The sequence below is a fragment of the Malania oleifera genome, chromosome 1 (genome assembly GCF_029873635.1).
Source record: "Malania oleifera isolate guangnan ecotype guangnan chromosome 1, ASM2987363v1, whole genome shotgun sequence".
NCBI lineage: Eukaryota > Viridiplantae > Streptophyta > Magnoliopsida > Santalales > Ximeniaceae > Malania > Malania oleifera.
Window position 1 is genome coordinate 21,853,994 of NC_080417.1, and position 10,259 is coordinate 21,864,252.

Genomic DNA, 10,259 nt, shown 5'->3' on the forward strand with positions numbered 1-10,259 from the left:
AAAGGGCTTCGGGCGACTAAACCTCAAGCACCAATAGATCGGCATTTGGCCTCAGAAAATCAAACCTACAAAGGTTTGAAATCGCCTATCTTCAGCCGACCAGTCATCTTCCATAGCCAATCGAACCCAAAATGAATTTCAAAATCATTGTCTGTTCGGTCAATCAGCGATGCCCTCGGTTAACCGAACCTCTCGGGTTCAGTAATTTTTCAGTAGTTAAATGGAGTTATTTTTTAATTAAACTTTTCTAAGAATACCCTCTGTTTCCCTTAAATGGTCAGATTTTAAAAACTCTATAAATACCCTCTTATAACCAAATTTTCAACTAATGCTTAGATTTAATTTCTCCAAAAAAAATATTTTTTTGGACTTAATGTATATACTTTCTTATACTCTTTTTGAAAATCATTTTAAGAGAGCATTTGTTTGCTCTTTCACTCCCTCGCTAGAAAATCAATTGTGTTTAAGGGATTGTTGAAAGAATATTTATTTTGGGCATATTTTGTTAAAGCATTCACTCTCACTCATACTTCTTTCTGAAAATCATTTTGTGAGAATTAGCTTAGTGTTTCTCCACGTTTCTTCTTTGATAAATATATTTGTGGAGAAATATTTTTTATTACTTGTGAATCTTGCACATCCATTGCAAGATTCAAAGGCTCATTTGTTTTAGCTTGCAAAAATATTTTTGAGTCATGACCCTAAATTCCCTTGAACATTATTTGAAAAATCATTTTGGGGAAATCCTTGGGATATTGAAAGGAGAACCTTGAGCATATTTTTATATATAATCTTTGCTTGAAACGTCTCTCATATTCTTTTTAGAAAATTATTTTTCACACTCTCGGGTTTTAATTAGAAAATGAGAGAAAATCACCCATACTCACTTGAGTTTCAGTTGATATTTTGTGTGAGTGCATTCTAGTGCTTCATTGTTGTATACATATGCTTTTGTAGAAGCATTTTTTGTTGTACGAAAAAATTTATTATCTGTTGTATTCTCGACGTGTGATTGTCGGAAGAAAATTGCACTGGCTTGTAACGTGCACTGGATAGACTTAGACCCGGTTAAGAAAGTATTGGACTAGTTCAGACCCGATTAGGAGAACTAGGTACTCCATCTTGTGAAAGAGAGATTGTAGGTTGGGGTCAGCCTATAATCTGACCTGGGGTATTCCCTTGCCCAGTAAGGAGAAGGTATTTTAATCGGTGTCGCTCCACCCGTTAAGTGAGCATTAGTGGAATCCTCTTGCTTATGAGCTTGAGGTGGGGACGTAGGCAGTATTGACCAAACCCCGATATCATATCGTGTGTCATTCTCTCTTTCCGTTTAATTTTAATTTTACGCACTTAAATTCCTGTATATGCATACTTATATTTAAATTTACCATGAATGTGCGAATGTTTTAAATATAGTGAATAATTGGGAAATACTGAGCCTGTTGTATCTGCTTTGAATATCTGCTCAGTTAAATTGCGTTGAGTTTTGCAATTACTTAGATGGACCCTACGTTGTGTTATACTGCTTGTGATTAAAACTGAATCTAGGAGAAAATTTTAAATACCCAATCCACCCCCCTCTTGGGAACACACCAATTCCAACAATTAGTACTATTTGTAATGACTTACAATGTATTATTAATATTTATTATTAGTGATAATTATTAAATCATCACTAATAAAAAACATTAATTATGACAACCATTCCTTGAAATTGGCAATAGCTAATACCTATTTATGATGCCTTTGTTAATGTTGACTTAGTGACCAGTAGAAGAACATCAAAATAAGTAATAGGACAGATGAAGGTGTTTTTTGGTCAATGCTTTTCATGTGTCACAAATAGTCGACATTAACCTTGACTTCTTTTAAAAGACTTCTCCTCGTCATCTTTCTTCCTCTATGTTTCACCTTGATTATTTTCACATGGAGTGAGTTATGACTTATCAATCAAAATTGCAAATTATGTTGCAATTCTACTAAATAGGAGTTAATTGTGGTTATTGAAGCTTGTAAGTAGTGTTTTTACAGGAGCTTATGTTTAAGCAGGGGAGACATGTGATGCATTAAAATAGATATAATAACAAAGTCTTTAATAAGGGAAAATCATGAAGCTTATCGTAGTATTACTAGTCTAATGAATCCCCTTACATATATAGTCCAGAGGGAGAGAGAGAGATTATAGAGTTTTGATCTCCCTCTTGTGTATATTTGATGAAACCATCTTCAATGTCTTGTCCCATATATTGTTGGATGATGGTTCTATTTAATGATTAGTAAAATTGCGCAGGAGTTATGTTGGAATTGGTGTATTCCTAAGAGGGGAGGGGGGGTGAATTAGGTATTTAAAATTTATTCATAGGTATAGCCAAATTAGCAGCAGTAATACTCAACCTAGGGTCTATCTGTATACTCATAAACCCAAATGCGTAGATAAATGTAAGATGTGAAAATTAAATCATGCGCAACATTCACAATATAAAATACACATGCAGTAAATAAATTTCGAGAATGTAAAATGCACACACGATATGTTATCAGGGTTCGGCCAACTGTGCCTACGTCCCCGCCTCAGCTCGCAAGCCCAAGGATTATCACTACTGCTCACTTAATGGGTGGAGCGACACTGATTATAATCAGGTCAAATTCTCAGAGCTGACCTCAACATTTACAAACTCTCATTGTGGGGCGAAGAAGGCCCTAGGTCAAATTCATAGGGCTGACCCCAACCTGATCCTTACGGGCTAGATCAGACCCCCTCAGGCCACGTCTGGAATACAACAATGAAATACAAATTTGTGTACAATTCAATTTGCTTCTATTACAAACAGATTATGTACCAATATGCACATGTAATAATCAACGCACTTCAATATGATAAGAACTATAAACTTAGTGCAATATGTGTGCTAACACTCAATCTTATGTCAATAGCCAATCAAGTGCAAGAGTGCATTTTCAAAAAATCTTTGAAACAATAAATCAAAATATCTCAATCACAAGTAGGGTTTCAAAGATATCCAAATAATTTAATCAAAATATCTCTAAAATGATTTTTCTCAAAATTCTAGCGAAAGAGATATTTGAGAATAAGCTTGTCAGATGATTTTTACAATAACACAATACAAGACAAGCTTAATGAGTCTTGTAATAATGGTGCAAAGACTCACTAGCTAAAGTTTTTCCCACTCAATGAGTTTATTAATTAAACAAGGGGGAAAAACTTTGGCCAAAACTCTCAATCAAAAAAATTAACAAGCAATTAAACTAATGAGAGTTTGAGCAAGTGAGAACAATGTGCAATCACTCAAGGACACTCTAACCAAATTTGATTTAGCAAGGGAATAACAATGGGTGAGTGTATAGGATGTGTATTGGAAAAATAAGCTCTCAAATTATTCAGAGGATTTTTTGCTAATCTAATCACTAATCTCTTTTTAATTGTGTAAATGAACCCATATTTGTAGACATACCAAAAATTATGACCGTTGGGGACATCAAGGGAATTATTGAAATTGTTTAAAATGAGTTTATAAAAAATAACTCCGTTTTACCCCAATTAACCCGTGGTAACTTTTGACCAACCTGAGAATTTCAGTCAACCGAGCCATATGTTCGGTCACCTAAACACTCACAAAACAAAAAGCGCGTTTTAAACATTTGGGGTGCTTGAAAATATGTTTAGTTGATTGAATAAGACGATTTTCCAAACTGCTCGATGTTCGATCGCCTATTCCTAAGTTTAGTCTACCGAACTAGCCATTTTGGTCGCATGAGGCCAAAATAACCATGGAGTTCGGGCGCCCAAATTGTTGGAAAAAGTTAGGATTAAGTATTCGGTCGAACGAGAACGTTACGTTCATTTCGATTCGGTCGCCCGAAGTCATGTCAACATTTTGACTTGTCCAACGTTCAGTCGACCGAGGCGTTTTCAACGCCAAGGTTCGGTTGCCCGAATCCTTAATATTTTAGGACCTAAGTAATATTAGATTCCCTAATTGCGTAGATAAAAGTGGGGACTTATTCTAAGTGTTTGTGCAAGGTCCTAGGGTCTTCCTAAGGCCATTCAATGGTCTCGAACTTATAGGTTCCTACATGCATAATATACATCAATTATTATAGACCGTTGGAATTTAAATAATATTACAAACCCAAATTAAAAATATAAAGAAATTAAACACTTTGGTTCTCCTTTTTCTTCAAGTCAATATGTGCCGCCATATGATTTCGCTAATATGATCCTGCACACAAACTTGGCAAATATTAAATACCAAAGTATTTGTCATAATCAAAATGGGATATGACCCATAAGGTCAACAGGTTACAGGAACACTACTGAACCATGTTGATGAGTCCCTAAAATGCATGATTTTAGACCCTCATTTACCTTTATTTATCCTTGTTTTATTATGTAATTACTCAAAATTATCATTGTTCAGAATTATGAAAGGTTTTTTAATTTTTTCAATAAAAATGGGTTAAGACTGAGGAATTAGGCGTACAAGAACCTAACACTACAAAAAAATTGGTATTTAGTGACCGATTCAATTTTGTCACTAAAAGTGGATATTAGTGACGGTTTTTAAGAACTGTCACTAATAGTGTAAGCAGGAATGAACGTATTCGTTGTAAGTTAGGTGTAGCTCCCATAGAAGATAAGATAAGGGAAGGAGGACTCAGATGGTATGGACACTTGCAACGTAGGCCTTATAGTGCACCTGTGAGGAAGAGTGACTTAGTTACTGTGGGGGACAGTAGAAGGGGTAGGGGTAGACCTAAATTAATTTTTGAGGAGATAGTGAGTAAGGATTTAATATCCTTGAATCTATCAAAAGAAATGGTCCATGATCGCATAAATTGGCAGAAAAGGATTCGTATAGCCGACTCCACTTAGTGGGACTAAGGCTTGGTTTTGTTATTGTTGTCACTAATAGTGTAAGCATTAGTGACAGTTTTAGCACTCATCACTAATACGACACTACTTCGTCACTACAAACCGATTTTCCTACCCGAACTATCGTGGGAAACCATTTTTCGTGTAGAAATTATCCTGTGAAAATATTAGATACGATTTTATGGGTATTAATGACGAGTGAAATCTGTCACTAAAAGTCGTTATTAGTGACAATTAGGTAGTTGTCACTACTATTATTGTATTAATATATAAAAATAATATATTAATATATAAAAATAATATAATTAACACTATTAGGAATGAATTTTCAAAACCGTCACTAATAACCTGTAATAGTGATGATTTAGAGTCGTCACTAATAGTCTTTTTATTTAAAAAATTTAAAAATAATTTTTGTAAACAATAGTAGTGACAGTTTGAAAAAATTCGTCACTAATAACAGGGTATTAGTGACGGTTTAGGTTCATCACTTATAGTATTTTTATTTTAAAAATTTAAAAATAATTTAGTTAACAATATTAGTGACGGTTTGGGAAGATTCGTTACTAATAATATGGTATAAATGATGGTTTGGATTCGTCACTAATAGGCTCTTTATTTAAAAAATATAAAAATAATTTAGTTAAATATATTAGTGATCGTTTGGGAGGTATTAATGACGGTTTAGATTCATCACTAATACGCATAAATATATCTTCCTGCGCCGCTTGGGTTTCCTCCAAATTCCCTCATTTCCCTCCTTCCCTATCTGTTTCCCTCATCTCCTCCTGATCCTCCTTCTTTGCCCCCTTCCTTTCCCTGATCTCTTTCCCTCATGATCCTCCTCTCTTCGTCGCAGCCCCATCTCCTCATCGTCGTCATTTGTTGCTACCCCTCACCTGTCACCGTTCGCAGACCGTTGCAGCCCCTAGCCCGTCACCGTTTGTAGAGCCCCTCGCCCGTCGCCACTATCGTCGAAACCCGTCGCCGTCACATCCTCTCGCCTTTCGATTTTAGTGCCCAACAGTTCCCACAAGGTTCTGATTCCTTTTTTTCCTCATTCCTCTCTTTTCTTCTATGCTTTACGATTTCATGGTTCCACATATCTCAAAATCATTGAGGGAGACATTTTTTAATTATCAAGATCTTAATATTGGCCAAAATCCAGATAACAACACAAATGCACAAACTAAAGTTTATGGAATCTCAAGAGTAATTTTGATAGATTGATAAATGTAAAAATTAGGGTTCATCTTTAGAATTTCTTCAAAAATGAATCGAGTATTCCAACATTTTCATCTTAAATGTGGACAAGAAGGCTAATGTGACACGTTTTTAGTGTTTTTTGGGTAATAATAATATCAATAATAATAAATATAAATGAAAGTTTTTCTTTCTCTTAATAATAATATCAACATTTTCTTTTTCTCTAATCATTTTTCTCTCTATAAATCAAGAACCTCTTACTCATTTAAACTCTTGAATAATGAAAATTGATACAAGGATAAGTGGTGGTTTCTTCCCCCTCTGTTGACTTTTTGAGTCTGATCCCTGTTTTGATGCTGACAAAACATATATATTTTATGTGTGTTTCTAGTATGTGCACAACTTCATTAATTTAACACACACATAAAGAAATGGAGATGGAAGCTTGCAGGACTTAAAACCTATACAGTCAGGCGCATTCCATGAAGTCAAAAGAGCAAAGAAGAAGATAAAGAAGACATTTAATTGTAATTGTAAATGCATTTAGTTTTCATATCCTGTCTGTAATAATGCATACATCTTGCATGATATGATTTGAATGCTCAAATGACTGTAGTTTGACCATAGGGAACCAAATGACCTTAGGGCATTTAACATTTCTAAGAAAAACCTTTTTTTTTTTTCTAAAACACTAAAATCATACAAAAGGTTTAGAAATAATTTAGGGTCAAATTTGGGGCAAAAACAAACTCAGGTTGATCGATGTTGGAGTTTTTGGGTTCATTAAATAGCCCCGGTTGACCAACCTAGTAAGGTTTAAATCACCACGGTCGACCGAACACTCCTTAGGCCAGAAAGTCAAAAGTTTTACTAAGCCTCAGACCGATTTGCGTTATAAACGCTTCGGTTGACCAAAGAGGTCAAAAGTTAACATGTTGATTTTGCTCAGCCGACCATATTGAATTGAATGCATCGTCCTTGGTTGACCGAACCATTGACCTTTGACACCCCACTACTTGGTCGACCAAACCTTGTAGTTCAAATTTGTCTTGGTCAACCAAACCTCAAAGATGGTCAACTGGCCTTTTACCTTGGTCGACCGAACCCACGAAGGGTTCAAAATCGCCCTGAGATGGTGGACCAAATCCTTAGTTCAAAATTGTCACAATTGACTGAACTTATAAAAGTGGTCGATTGAATCTTGTATATGGTCAACCGAACCTCTCGGGTTGGCAAAATTTTTACTGCAGGTAAATGAGGTTAATTTTTACTTAAACATCATTAATCTTTTTCTAAAATGACCTCCGTGTTCCCAACGGTCATATTTTCCTGAAACTCTATATATACCCCTTCGTTTTCTTAGATTAGAAACTTTGATTAGCCTGAATTTTCTCTCAAATCTCTTGTTAATCAAAGTTCCCCCAAATCATTTTTATTGCAAAAATTTCTTTTTTGCAGCAAAATTTTTCAAACAAATCTCTCAAACTCTCTTCAATTCTTTTATTTCAAAAGTATTTTTGAAGAGAGTACATTCATTTTTGGGCATTCATATTGTTGATCCATAGCTTTTACTCTCACTTAGCTTTTATTTTGAAAATCATCTTTGAGAGTATTGTTTAGGTTTCTCCCGATTATTTTCATGATAAATATTACTGGGAGAAATTATTTATAGCACAAATATTTTCTTAAACATAAAATCCCAGATTCTCCAAATATTTTATTTGCAAAAATCTTTGTTGGAGAACATATTTCTCATTTATATATATATATATATATATATATATATATATATATTATTTGTGCAAAAATTATTTGATGAACAAAACCCTAGGTTCTCCTAAATTTTTATTGAAATATATTTTTGGAGAAAATTTCTTATTAGGGTTTAAATATATTTAAGCACCCTTTCTCTATTGAGCAAAACTCATATCATATTAGAGTGCATATGTTTGAGCTTTAAATGTGTACATCTCTGCTTATACTCAAAAGAATTTTTATATGTACAAAAATGTTTTTATTGTATTGGTTGGGTTAATCCCACAAATTGAACTAGGGAGTCTTAGCCTCGTAAGTGAGATCGGTTGGGTTTAGCCTGAAAATTGACTTGGGGAGTCTCCGCCCCATAAGGGAGTCAAGTTGGGCTTAGCCTTGTAATTGAGATGGGGTTTATCTCACCCCATAAGGAGAGGTTGTAATAACTTCTGCTTTATCCTTTTAAGTGAGCAAGGATATGGAATCCTTGGGGGGTATGCCCAACGCGGGGACGTAGGCTGGTTTGGCCGAACCTCGATAACAAATCTATGTGTCACACTCTCTCTATCTCATTTAAATTTTCGCACTTAAATTTCTATTTGTGCATGCTTATTTATTCACTGTTAAAATTATTTGCATGCAAACATTTGAGTTAAATTGGATATGTCGTACGTGTATCTTTGAACGTATAGCTTCATTATATTTTATACACGCTATTATACTGAATGAGATATGAATTGTGGTGAATCGATGTAAATATTTAAATTAGCCGAAATATTTTTAAAACCCAATTCACCCCTCCTCTTGAGATCACACCAATACATACACCCCCCCCCCCCCTTTTTTCATGCTAAACCCACATCAAAAGTATTATGCTACTGCAAAGTTTGTTCATGAGATTTTATAAGAAAAACATGAAAAAATATGGTTTTTTTTTTTTTTTTTTTGTGATCTTCCTCATCAAATATGTCTAATGAGTTTGGTAATTGCCATGAACAATAAATATTATATAAAAATTATTGATAAGTTGTTTGAAATTAGGTTTTGAACTCAAGGATTTGGTTTTTTTTTTTTTTTACCCAAATCCATCATTTGAATTTTTTAAAATAGCATTGAATTAGTATCCTATAATTGGGTTGTTCTGGTAAGATAAATTTATATTAAAATATTATTTCATGATGGTTTATATATGACAGGTGGATTGGTTTGGGTTTCCCTTGACAACATATGTATATATGCAAACATTACATCCAAATTAAATCTCTTAATATTTCTTTTTAAGAAATATTTATATCTTGTGATCACTTACATTAATAGGCTTTGAAGTTATATGATTTGATTAACTATTCATTTCATTCTTTATTAAATTGATTGAATCAATATTTTTCGTTATCTTGATTAATTTTTACTTTCTTCAACAACTTTTAATAAATGATGTAATTCATGAAATGGTAAATAGGATGATTAACATTTTTACTATCCATAATGCATCGAATGACTAAATCTTTTCTATGGATGTTGGTGTTTGTGCCCCACCTTATGCGACGCCCTATCCTTGCACACTTAGGGTTTCTTCTTTCCTCGCCAATGCCTCCACAAACGAGGCCTCGGGCTGCCTCAAAGTATGGCCACTCGCCACGATGCGCCACTAAGTGGTAGGGGGTCTAGGACCCACCAAGGGGAGAGTCTTCTTCCAGTGGTCAAGTGGCCCTGAGCGAGCACAAACAGATTTAAGAGGAGACGAGAGCACCAAGGGTGACTCTTGAGGATGTGCAGTTGCCCCCGACACGTTCTGCAGCGCCACCTATTAAAGAGTAGTTCTCGAATGTTACCCTAGGGCTTACAGAGGACATGCTCGCTTAGGCGGTGCTATTCCATATGATTCGGCCAACCATGACATTGGATGTTGCCACAGGGCCTCTGGCGCACATGTCTGACCAGCTGGTGCCACTCCATATCCTTAGGCCACACAAATAACCACCCTCCCCTTTTACCCCTAACTTGCATCGTATTCTAGAGGAAATGGCATGAGACCGAGATGCCGCTATAGCAGTAGTCAGCTCGCCTTGCTCAGCCAGCTCTAATTCTGATTCTGACTCTAATTAGGATAGACTAGATGCTTGGGATCTTTTGATGTTGTTTCTCTTTTTCTTATGTACTGTGCTTATGCACACTTTGATTTTCTTTTCTTTTCTTTTCTTTTATTTGTTTTTTCCTGTATTCTGTTTTACCATGCTTTTGATTGGCTATACGTGTGCTTTGATGTTTCTATCTACATTGTACTACCTTAGAAATTAATGAAAATACATGGTGCTTTTGGTTTCTACCTGTATTTTTTTGGCTATTTCTGGATTTTATATGGATGTTACTTACACAGGTACACTAATTGATTACATAACACCGTGCA